The 13,022-nt window shown below is 43.4% G+C and overlaps 1 protein-coding gene across 3 annotated transcripts in view; it reads right to left on the bottom strand.

The window, feature by feature from the left end:
- The window catches only part of SHROOM3 (shroom family member 3), a 268,939-nt gene that overhangs the window by 114,715 nt on the left and 141,202 nt on the right, over positions 1-13,022 (bottom strand). The gene's annotated exons all lie outside the window — the stretch shown is intronic.

Here is a 13,022-nt window from a genome sequence, read left to right as displayed (position 1 = left end):
CAGGAGGGAAACATGAGAAGCAGAAAGCTGGGTGTGTCTGAAGGGCTCTCTGTCTTCTTTATCTGTCAGACGTTGTGTGCACGCAGTTAGGAACGCAGGGTTGGAAAGCTGCTTGTCCACAAGGCAAGGGTTAGATTTCTTCTTTAGTAGCACAGGAGGGGTTTCCTGGGGCAGAGGAGGTAGAATGGAGGTCTTTGCAGTGGTACTGTCCCTACGGGGAACTGTAATGTATTGGCGAGTGTGTACCACTGCCCCCAGGATGGAATGGCAGAGCTGATTAATATATGGCTTTCTGCTAGTTAGCAGGCAACTGATTTAGTGTGAAACCTGGGAGAAAATATTTCTCTCTCTCCAATTCAAATGTAACAATTAAAGTTAAAACTGATACTTCAAAATTTCCCCACATGGCTAGTGGTCATCTGACCAGGACTGCTGCTGCTATTGGTCTATTGGACAATCTAATGGCCAACCCCTCAGATTTTGGATGTTGACTGCCAGTTATATTGCAAATAAAGGCCTTTAATTTGTCATTTAGCATCACCCACCATTCCCACCAACGAGTTCTCTGAGCTCCTGTCTTTACTGTGTGAGGAGTGAGAAGCCACTAAATGCCTCTTCCCTCATTAAAATAAGATTGTTATCCAAAATTCAGTATAGAACCTGAACATTGCAACGTGATATGACCTCATGGAGGACATGACCAATGATGCAAAAGGACTTTCTCGAGAAGGGGGTGAGGTAATATCTTTTACTGGGCCAATTTCTGTTGGTCAAAGAGACAAGCTTTCGAGCTGCACAGAGCTCTTCTTCAGTTCAGCTCTTCTTCTTGAGTTAGCTATGTATTTTGTTTAAGTTCTTTGGAGCAATTATCAGCTTCCACCTAAAATCCATCAACTTTTACATGAAACCCAAACCTCCCACCAGATTTTAATTCTAAAACTGAAGAGAAGATTTTCTATCTACAACAAAGCCCACCAATTGCTATTGAATCAATTCATTCAACTTTAAAATCCAAATTCAAAAATCCACTGCAAGCTCTCAAAATATTGTCCCTATCTACAAGGCCTAATGCTGCTTCAGCTAATGGGGATTCTCAGCATGCTTTGGGAGCAGAAGACAAGGAGTGCTTTCCTCATCTCTGCTGATAGTGATGCATGTGGGATTGCAGTGGTTGTTTCTACAGTTTTCCTGAATTGTCAATCTGTATTTCTGTCCAACTACTGCAGCTCCAATGGTGTTAGCGATGCTGGTAGCATCCATGTATACCAGCCAGGGTATTGTTTTGCCAACATGTTGTCTGACTTTGCAGAGCAGGCCTAGATGACAGTGGTGACAACACCAGAGGCCGGACTACATTGCCACTTGCCCCCATTGTAGCCACAGGGAGGCTTCACCACTGTAACAGCAACGGTGAGAGAGTTGTGGGAAAGGCTCAGTGTGGACAAGGCTGGCATGTGGTATGGCTGACGACTGTGGTGTCCAAATACAAAGCCATTCAAGCACACCCAACTTTCTGTTCTTTACATTCCCAAGGGATGTGCCACAAAGTGTTGAAGAGAATTTACCAGCTCCGTGATTTGATGACAGTATTCTATCTTGTCATTTGGGGGAACAAGAGGAACCAGAGGACCCTGCTTTCCAAGGTCCCTATTATGATATATGGAATCACAGTCCACCTCAAACAGGAGGCATTAGGGAAAACTACAAACCATAGACAGAAATAGACAGTCTTCCCTGCAGTTTGTGTTCTAGTTTTGTCTCACTTGTTTACCAAGACCACACTGCATTCTGGAACTCTACACAGCACACGGAGACATCTAGTTGCCGAATACTATAAGAGCAAGTAAATAGATAACTCCCATCTCTTATTAAAGTGGGAGACTTCCCACTGACATTAGTGGGAACTGGGCTGAGCCCCAGACTGAGGGGAGGGAGAGGGGGAAAGGCCTACAGAGAGCTAACTGATCTGGTAACTAGAGAAGACTTTCTCAAGCACCAACTCTCAAATCTCAGAACATCTGGCATATGCCCTCCCACAGCCCTCCTGGCTGTAGGCGAAAGAGCTGTGATGTGCAGCGTGCCCAAAGGCGTGTAGGGGAATGTGGAAAGTTGCAAGGGAAAATGAAGGCCTGGAATAAAAGGATAGGAATTATTCATGCTTAGTTGTTTCCCTTCCCCCACTCCAGCAAATCAGAGTCAAAAACCAAAATGGAGACAAGGCCCCCTTTTGCTCTCTAAGGGCTAGAAGTCTTTTTATATTTAAATGAAAATCTGTCAAACTAATTAAGTGAAGATGTAACAGTCTCATTTTGTGCTCATTAGAGAACATCATAATGGCCATAAATTCCTCAGAGGGGGAGAGAATGTGTGTGAGTGCATGTTCTTAGAATGTCTCAGAAGATCCAGGCTCAACTATGTCTTTTGTCTTTACTTCAGACTTTGTCAGATAAACAAAGGACATAGTATTGCTTAAATTAGATGCAAAGTCCTACATATTACTGCAACTTTATGGGCCAGGGTTTTGCATGCACAAAAAAGTTAGGAAATTCAAATTATGGTTCCCGCAGTGACTGTAATTTGGCCATCATGTAGATAAGGGGTGTGACAGATCATTGTATATGGTGTTCATTATTGTGCTTGAATGTATATGCACAATACAGCTGTTGTTGTGGATTGCTTTGAATTTACTATTTTGTAAAATCTCAAATAAGATTTTACAATAATGTCATTTTAATTTTAATTTTCTTAGTTTTTAAAAAACAGAAATATTGAGCAATGGCAACTTGAAATAAACAAACTGCACAATATTTTGTCATATACAATTTTCTTTATTTCTCATCCTCTCCACCCCTCCCAACTTATGAAAAGTGTCTTCCCCACTGAGGTCTATGAGCTTCTCAAGGATGAACTTTTAAAATAAGACTGGGTTGGAATTAAGATGACAATAAAAACTGGTTTTGAATTAACCATATGCAGGAAAAGCAACTAATCATCAGCGCTCATTACTGCTGCATGTGTGGACAGAGTGGGAACTATTCAAAAGCTATCAGAGATTTGGGGGGCTGTTCTGGTGCAGTAGTAGCAAAAAGGCCTCTGAATGCTACGCAGCAAAGTAGACAATAGGCCAGTGTAGAGACAGGAGATTAGACAGCTGGTCTTATCTCTCAGGCTATATGCACTGTAGACAATAGTTGGGTTTAGCTACAGATGGTAGGTAGACACTTCTTGAACCCCCAGCTGGTGCCCCCAAGTGTGATGGTGGCCATTACAGAAAGATTAGGTAGGATGCCACGATGAAGTAAAACCAAGAAAAAGTTATTAAGCATACCATACCACCAGGCAGGATTCCGAGAACTGATCAACAACATAATAGTGAGGATTGTCATATTTTTTCCTATTAAAACAACATCCACAGTTCCACCAGCTAGCAAAGAATTAGGCTACCAATCCTCACACTACAGGGCATAAGTTGATCACCAGTTACTGTCAGAAAGAAATTTTCCTCCATGATTAGTTCTGCACAAATAGGCACGTTCTGGGGGTGTTTTACAAAACATACTGTATTTAACCATTGGCTGAGAGAAGTTCCCGGACTGGATGGACCATGGGTATATTCCGACATGATTGTCCTATCGCCCACAAGTATTTCCAGCAAGTAGGATAAGTCAGATGCAAGGAACAGGAGCGCTACCCAAGTGGAGGCTTCCAAGTGAAGCAATCCATGTTCATTTGCTCCTTTCTAAGAATAAGTCAGTAGGATGCTTTCATTTTCCTCAAGACTGAACTAGTTGTAGTCCAGGTCCTTGCTGCATGGGTGAGTACAGAGTGACAGTGAGGGAGGATCACCACTTCAACAGGGGGCTTCATTAGACAATTATTCTAGTGCAAACATTTATCCTCATCATTACCAAAGCTTTGATGTTTTTGGGGAGGGATCAGTGTAATGAAACAATGCCCAGGCAAAGATTCACTTCCCTACCTCCTTCTTCCACAAAATAATGTAATCTAGTTTCATGATAATTGAGACTGTGTTATTGCCAAGAGATAGATCTCAGCTGGATCAGCCTCATGTGGCACAGTGAGATAAATGGATTTCATTTTATATGATGTGCCTGATTTCTGTGGAGGTGCCAGCTGAACTCAGTGGAAGCCGTGTATGCTCTTCACCGTGAGGAAACAGGGCCTACATATTGCAGAACATATCTGCTTGTCTCACATGGCAGCATTGCCAACTCCAGCCATTCTAAATCCATGAGTCAGTCCCCCGAAGTCGTGAGATTGGCTTTAAAATGATGAGATTTGTTAAGAAATAAATAAAAAAGAAGGCCACATTTATTATTCCTTTCTGGGTTTTGAACCATGAGGGCTAGAAACTGTTTTAAATGAAAGCTGAAATTCTCATGACTCACATGACTCCCAGAGCTAGGGCTTTAAGATAAACATCAAATATCTAAAAGTTGCCAACACTGCTACAGCTCACTGGAAGAATAAGCCTACACTTCCTGTTTGTTTTTAAAGTGTTCCAAATATGGGAGCTAAGCACACAACTCTGGAGAAAACCCTGTTCTTCACAGAGATGGAATGAGATTGAATCTGTACAGACTTCAGTCATCTAGAGTGGTCTAGCTTTCCTTGTGCACCAAAAAACCCCATCCCGCTTACCTACGGTGGGAACTGTGCAATAAATGCAGAATTGAGCCCTACATTAAAACATCCTCATTCACTGGAGCACTGAATATAGTAAACCAAGGGGGCCAGTGATAAGAGACCCACAGAGTTTGGAATTAATCTTCCATTATGCTTGGATCTTTATCCTTGGCAGAGTGTCTACAAAATTTGGCCAATAATCTCCATTCATATCACACCCCCTCTTCTCGGGTTCGACCAGAAATGCCCTGGGACTAGCCTGGTGGTATTTCAACAGCTTTGCTTCTGGACCAAGCTAAAAACCAGAAGTCCCAACACCCTGAAAATAATGGTCAGAAAAGAGGGAGGGGGACAGTGAGAGGAGATTTAATGAACATTTCAGAACCTAGAAAAAAATTCCATTTTGGTTCATTTCTCAAAATGGCCAGATTCAGGGGACTGTGAGCAGTTCGTATTGGTCTAACCCAGTCCCCCTCACTACAAGGCTTTCCATTACCAGTTGTAGCTGGTTTTATACTAACCTGATGTGTAGCTCATTGAAGTCAATGGGAACTTATCCACTGACTTTAGTGTGGGCTTTGGATCAGACCCTTTGTTGCCTCTGATCCATGTTAGCCAAATCATGCAGTCCTTACTCATGTAAGTCACCCATTTGCTTCAGTCGGTGATTTGCTTGGGGAAGGAGGATTACAGGGTTTATCTTGATATTAATAATTCCCAATTAGAACAAAAGCCTAAATCTTCTGTCCCGGAAACATAAAAGCTTCCCATGAGAAAGATCAAGAGAAAGAGAGAAGTATAAAAGTGTCTGAAAGTCTAATGGCACCAGGAAGATGTGATTCTATTGTGATGGGGCATCCTCTGGTTGAGATAATTTCTTTAAACTTCCTTTGCTCCGGGAAATTTTTGGATTTTAGTGACTTGTTTTTCCCCATCTTCATAAGAGCAGAGAGACTCCTCTAAAGTATTCTTCCCCGCCTCCAATGAAGAAATGCTTTGCCTTTCTTCTTATCACTGTTAAATGATACCTGCAGCATGAAAGAGCCAGCAGGACCCTCTCCCCCCATCCATGGCCTTAGGCAAATAAATCTAGTTCTCAGAAAGCTAATAGTAGCACAAATAGCCTGCTGGAACTGACAGCCAACGGATGCTAATGACTACCTGTTGATTAGGGGGAGAGTCCCATCTCCCCGGCAGCCCTTATGAAGCTATCAGCTTTCACTCTCTTCCTTATGATCAAGCTTGCCATCATAGGGGGTGCCTAATTTCAAACTCTCCCGACAGCCTGGAGCAATGATGGGGATGGTTTTCTCACCCAGTGCAGGACAGATCTTTCGGAGTGGTATGAATGGAGAGAGAGATTCTTCTCCCTGACTGTCCTCTGACCCCATTAACTTCCCAAGGCTTTCCCTCCACATTCATGTATTTATTACAGCTCATTAATATGTTAGAGGTATGAAAATACAAATGGATCAATCAATAAGAAAGTCAATATGCTATTTGGAAAGTAAGCAGCATTAACCTCTTACAAAGTGTGTGCTTCTCGAAGCCTATGGAGGAGGTTAGCCAATCACTGGCTTTCAATACGAAATGACCTCATGGAATTCACCATCTCTGCACATGATCACTTTAGAAATATTGCATGGCCTGTCATGCTAGTAAAGTCCCAGAGAACTGAGTCAAAAAATAAGAGAAGTTACAAAAGAGAACACACCAATGAGAACCTCCCAGGTCATCTAGTTCATCACCAGTTCCAGGTGTGTTCCCTACAGAACCTGTTTGAGTGCTTTTTTACAGCCTAACTTTAAGGCCCACTGGGATTTTCAAATAGGTTTAAGGGAGTTAAGCCTCCTGCTCCAGTAGATTTTCAATAGGAGTTGGGCACCTGACTTCCATAGGCCCTTGGAAAAGATCAGCCCACATTGTGTTAAAATGGAGCTCTTCTTGCACATACCAGAAAGTGTGCTGCAGCTCTTTACCTACATTTGCTCATGTTGTTGCTGTGATTGCATCTACAAAGAAGCAATTGCAGTGACAGCTAACTACGTATTAGCACATGCAATAGCTCATGCAACTGAACATGCCTGTGTAGCCAACTGTTTGCAGAGTGGAAGTGCTCTCTAAACCACAGGAGTGAGAAAAATGACCAAATTACGCACACACACCAGCAAGGTTCAGACCCAGTTCTGTAACTCTGTGGCAGCATGGCTTTAAAGTTCTAGGCTGCTGTGAATTTTGAACTTAGAGCAGCATGATTTAAAAATAGCAATGCAGATGGATTCACAACACATTTGGTCTCCACAATCAGCTCCTAGAGAGAATTTCTAGTCTACTCTAAGCAAAATCTCCCTGTGCTCGATCCACCTATAACTGAAATTACATCATCACCTAGTGCAGACTGTACAAGTGCAGCTGCAAGCAGGTCACACAAGTTCATTGAAACATGCTAGTATTGATTTGAAAGACTGATCTTTGAAGTGGTTCTTGATCTGCTTCAGCCTGACATTATCTGGAAGGGTTTCCTCCTTGAACCTAGCATGTATCTGTAGGGAAAAGAAAAGGGGGTGCTTTGAAAATGCACAAGTCGATTTTCTCTTTATACGCGCTAGGCAAAAAGTAGCATTTATCTATGCTCATACACAAACTCAGCAAAACAGTCTCTAATTTAACCCCTTCCTATGTGCCATTGCACAGCAGCGCTACTTCTCTGTGCAAAGGACAAGATGTCGGCCCCGGGCAAACAAGTCAAGCAGAAATCCAAGCCGAATTTGAAGCAGCCCTATTCTAGTCTGCCAAACTGAACACAAACTTTTGGGGATTCAGGTTTGGCATGACATCAGCAGCCCAGAAAGCCCTGTGCCCTATGGGCTTGATCTGGGAAGGTACTAAGCACTTTGGCCCTGATCCAGCAAAGCACTTACACATATGCTTAATTTTAAGCATGCATGTAATCTCATTGGAGTCAATGATACTGCTCATGTACTTAAAAGGAGCCCATCTCTAGAGGCCAGTTGGTAAGAAAAGGACAGGGGGATGGGGAGAGAAGGAGCTCTGCCTTTTAGAAGCTGATCCCTGAAAACGCATTCATTCATTCATGCAGCCAGCCTTCTCCTACCTCTGCACTCTGTATATAGGCTCTCAAAGCATGTGCCCGGCCAGGCTGGCATCTATAACACTCAGGCTGGGATGGATGGAGAGAGAGACATAATGCCCTTGTACTCTGACACAGTTCAAGTTAGAGGGCCAGATCTTCAGCTGGTGTAAACTGGCATAGCTTCTACTGAAGTCATTGAGGCTACATTGATTTAAATTGTCTGAGAACCTGGCTCCTAATCATCAGACTAAAGAAGCACCCAACTTCTCTGTGTCCAGCTATGCAGACTATAAACCTAGTAAGCTTCATAGAAGATAATAGGTACCATAAATCAACATTCCTGTGCAAAAGCAGCTCTCGCTGTACAAATTATCCTTAGGTAATATTCTGTAAAATTAAGGGAACGATATGCTAGCGTTTTACCGAGTGGGACAGTGACATGGAGATTCATCCACAGGAGAATACACTGCGAACATCAACTTATCTCACACAGGACACTAATGAACTTTCAGAGGGTAACTACGCTGGGTCACTACTGACTGAGAGTAGATTTGAACTGATGGCTTTTGGGTGATTAAAAGAATATTGCACTCCAGTTAATACCCTAATGTGCTTTTGGAAAGTCTTAATTTAAAAGGAAAATGCCTCCTCAACCCCCCCAAACCAAATACACGCTGAGTATGGAAAGGCATTTTCTCCTTTAAGGCTTGCCACTCTGCAGAAGGAATCTAAGCCCCTATCCTCCTTATTCATGAGTCTGGGGGTGTGGAGGGGGGATTCTTAATAAAAAAATTCATTCTTGAGACGCTGTTGCTATGGCACTCCATGGTTCACAACAGATGGTAGTGAGAGCTGTTCTCAGGGCCTGGCTCTGAAGCTCTCCACTCAAGCATACCATTAACATTCCTCAAATACCTCCGGCCCTGGTGGCTGCAATGTGGGGCCTCCAGGCCCCTAGACGAGCTCAATCAGGGCAAGCAGCTCCTCGGGTGGCGTGTCTACTCAAGGTGCTCTGACAGCACTCGGATGCACTTGGGGCTGGCTTTAGGAAGGAGGCTGTCGCCCCCCTCAGCTTTAGCCACCAGATGCAACAACGGGGAAAACACTCTTATTTCTGAAATCCAAACTCGAGCCCTCCTCTCTTTGGGTAAGTAGAGAGCAGCTGAGCATTTTCAACTCCCACTGACTTTGGTCGGAGTTGCAGGCACTCAGCGCTGGCCAGGATCAGCCCCTAGGCTGGTTGTACAAGGGCTCTTTTGGATTATTTCTGCTTGATGTTGAGGGATGAGGCAAAGAGCTAGTCCCCTAATTCTGAGGATCATTATCTTTCCACCACCTTCGGGGCACACAGCACTCCACAGAGACAAGGATGCTGCCCTAAAGAGACTGAGAACAGGCAGAAGGGTAGAGAAGAGGCTGGGAGGAGAACAGAAGCAACCAAGGGGAAGGGAATAAAGCCAGTGCTTAATTTGTAATGAAAGAGGTGCTGGGGCTCAAGCAATTTTTTTTACATTCATAACAGATACTGCAAGCCCAGAGGTGGTGAGGCTATGAACTGCCGAGCCTAATGGAGCCAGGGCTCAGCCCTGGCACAAATTAAGCACTGAATGTAGCAGAGCAGAGATTAGTGAAGGAAAACAAGCAGGGAAAAGCATGTGGTGAGGAGGGAAGGTTGCTGGATGTTCAGAAAGAGAGGAGCTGCTCCAGAGGGATCAATGAGATAAACGATATACACAGTATTCTGTATGGGGCAATCTAGTTTAGCTCAGTGACATATTACTATTTATACTATATAGTAGCGCCCAATGTGTGCTAGGTGCTGTACAGATATATACTATAGGAAGACACAGTTCCTTCCCTGAAGATTTCACAATCTAAGGTTTCTCTTGTTTTAATACCTGCTTGTGCTACCCCTGCAAAGTCCTGCATGAGGATCTGAAGCCTGCATCTACATGGGAAGTCAAGATCTTCACAGCTCTTCCGAGGCAAACTCTGAACATGACCTCCACTGCATGCACACAGTTCAAGCTGTGCTGGTCTCCTAGACCCAAACAGAAATGCTTGCTTTGCAGCAAAGCATTTGAATTTGTTTTGCCTATGACTGTAATGTTGACCACATACAAGTGGGATCTGTGGGGGCTGATTTGCCTTTGGCTGCTGGAGTGACTTACTTTTTGATTTATATATAACAACCAAAGAGACAAAGAGGCAGATGCCATAGGCTAAACGCAGTGAGTGGCGTTTGATGTGTGCAGCTGGCTATTTGCATAGCTGACCCTCTCAGGCAAAGCCTAGCTGCAGTATATGAGCTTGCCTCATTGTGCTGTGCAGAAGAACTGCTTCAAGACTGCCGGGAGAATGTGGTAACCGACATACTCACAAGTAGGTTTGACTAAAATTACTGAGCAGGTCTCTTTCATTTTAGCAATTGTTCTGAACATATTAAGATGTTGTCATTGCAGTGTTACTTATTTATTACTCTGTTATTAGGAGATGGTTTGTGGGGTTGCACAGTCCTTAGTGGTTTGGAGTAGGCACACAAGAAATTCTCTCTCTTTCTCTCACACACACTAATTTAAATTTGGTTTATGAGCTTAAGTTACAAATAAAGAAGGAATGAAGTTTCCAGGTGGCTCTTTCATCCTTTCATCTTCTCTATTTTTTTTTATCAGTCTTTAATCAAATTCCCGCTGTTACCTCTATTGAGCAAAGGAGAGTTGGCATGGCTTTTAAGTGTCTGCACACATGGACTGTCCTATCACAGCCAAGCCGCTACGATTCATTGTTAAATGGTCTCTGCAGGTTGCAATTTCTAAAAATCAAAAGGAAGTGACTGAGCTTTGGCAACTGAAGTCAATGCTAATACCTGGTATTTGTTCAGCCAGCTGTGTGGTTATGAAGGACTGTTTTCAATCCTTCAGCGACTTCAGAAAGGGTTACCTTTTGGAGACTATCAAATAAACCAAAGAGAGTGAAAGAGAGATTACTGATACCCTCAGTCTGTGTCTACACTGAGAACACTTCAGTGGGACAGCTGTAGTGCTTCAGTATAGACATCACCTACACCGATGCGAGGGATTCTCCCATCAGCATAGGTAATCCACCTCCCTGACAGGCAATAGTTAGGTGGACAGAAGAACTCTTCCATCGACCCAGCGTTGTTTACACTGGGGGTTAGGTCTGTATACTACATCTCTCGATGTGGATTCTTCACACCCCTGAGACAGATAACTATACTGATTTAAAATCCCTCTGGTATAGACCAGGCCTGAAATTTTTAAAGCTACCTAAGGGACTTGGGTGCCCGATTTCCATTAAAATTAGTAGAAAATGGGGATCTAAATCCCTTACACAGCTTTGGAAATTTCAGCCATGATATATATTATCTGCACACATGTAGAATCACTCAGGTGCAAGTCATCATAAATGAGTTACAGAATTAGAGATGGAAATTCGAATGAGAGATGCTCACCTAAAGCATGATGTGAAATCCACTGAGGTCAATGGCAGACTTTCCATTGACTTCACTGGGCATTGGATCAGGACCCTAGCCCATCCCCTTGCCAATGCAAGCTTACCCACTCTAATATATCACTGAATACCTTGTTCAGCATGCTGCCATAGCCCATCCAAGCTTAGATAGATGGTCTGAACCTGTGAGAGATGTATAGTGGGGAAGGCATCCACTCCCTCCAAGCCAATGCAGCCCCTTTACAGAAGTGAATTCAGCCACATGATTAAAGTGCACTCCTAATACAGATCTATCATGGGGAGAAGAGGGCTGAAGACTCTGCATACTAGATCCTCTGGCCTCACCCATCCTACAGTCCAACTAGGAACTGCGCCAATCTGCAGGCAGCCCTTAGGGAACTGGAATTTGTGCTGTGCTGGAACCTCTCTCAAATCCAGATCCCTCCATAGGCAACAGACCCCTGAATCCATTGCCCTGGGAACCTCCATGCCTGCTGAGGTGGTGGGGGTTGGATTTGCCCCAAAGGACTTCAGGAGAACACAGCACACACACACACACTTTCGTAAGCAACTTACAGGGCTGACAACCTGGGAAGTGGCAGCATTTCAAGGATTAAAGTTGCTATACGACAATTGTTCTCTCCTTACCATCCATTTCTGTGAGTTCAGTTAAAGAACAGCACACAGGCAAGATAAAAGTAGAGTCTTTTGGAGTGCATGGTCTTTTACCTACAACGATGGGCATTTGCTCCATCAATCCCACTATCATTGCCAGAACTTCCTCTCTTCGTAAAGCTGTCACTCCTAAGACTAATCAAGGTAGAGTGCATCACCCACAATCCATTGCAGCTTCAATGGAGGTAAGAGACCATACTATATTTTATGACCATTTTCATAAATAGAAGTCCCCAGAAGGAAACATTCCCTTTCATATCATTATGAAAACAAACCCCACCAGTGCCAGTCAACCATTATTTTCCCCCAACCTTCATGTTGTGGGCCAGATCTCAGGAGGTAGAAACTTACATCGATTTTACTGGAGTTATACTGATTTACATGAGCTGAGGATCTAGCCCATCTTAGTAAAGAATGGAATTATAGGCAAATTTATAGTGATCCCAGTAAAATGGGTAACTTGTCCACATATTTGTTCATCGTTATATTAAGGGAAATAAAACCATAGCTAGTAATCTAAATCCAAGTTCAAAGTCCTTAGCTGTGGTATTTGATAAGCAATCTGCTAAGCTGTATACATTCTGGGCCAGATCCTCAGCTGGTGTAAATCAGTGTAGCTCCACAACAGAGTTACACCGATTGACAACGGAGTAGCTGGTCGTTTTACATTCTTCTGCTGTCTACAATCCCACCACACTAAGCACAGACAAATACATCTGTATGGCTGCTCAGTCCTTATTAAAAACATTGATGTAAAGTGTCACATGGATTGAACCTTGCCTTTCGCAGCGCTCGCAGAACTAGTACAAATCTGTTACCTAATATAAGCTTTCACAAAAACATGACACTGGAAATCTTAAGATATACCTTAAGGAGGTTCCTTAGGACAGGCACATTGTCTATTAGAGAGGGCCTGGAGTAAAAGATTCATTGCAGCCATCATGTTAAGCATGTCGGCTGGTGTACATCAGCAGAGCTTCTGAAGTCTATGGAGCTATCCCAATGTACACCAGCTAAAGGTCTGGCCTTAAATATTTTTTCTCTCTCCCTCGAGGTGCATATAAGATCATCTGTCACCAGGGTCTCTGAAGATCCTTTTAACTTAAAGCTCAGTTAGATTTTCTTCCCCTGGCCA

Source organism: Emydura macquarii, unplaced genomic scaffold (assembly GCF_026122565.2).
Source record: "Emydura macquarii macquarii isolate MOO-44397 ecotype Brisbane River unplaced genomic scaffold, CSIRO-AGI_Emac_v2 contig_1790, whole genome shotgun sequence".
Taxonomy (NCBI): domain Eukaryota; kingdom Metazoa; phylum Chordata; order Testudines; family Chelidae; genus Emydura; species Emydura macquarii.
Note: the sequence above shows the minus strand (reverse complement) of the source record. Positions and strands in the feature narration are given on the sequence as shown.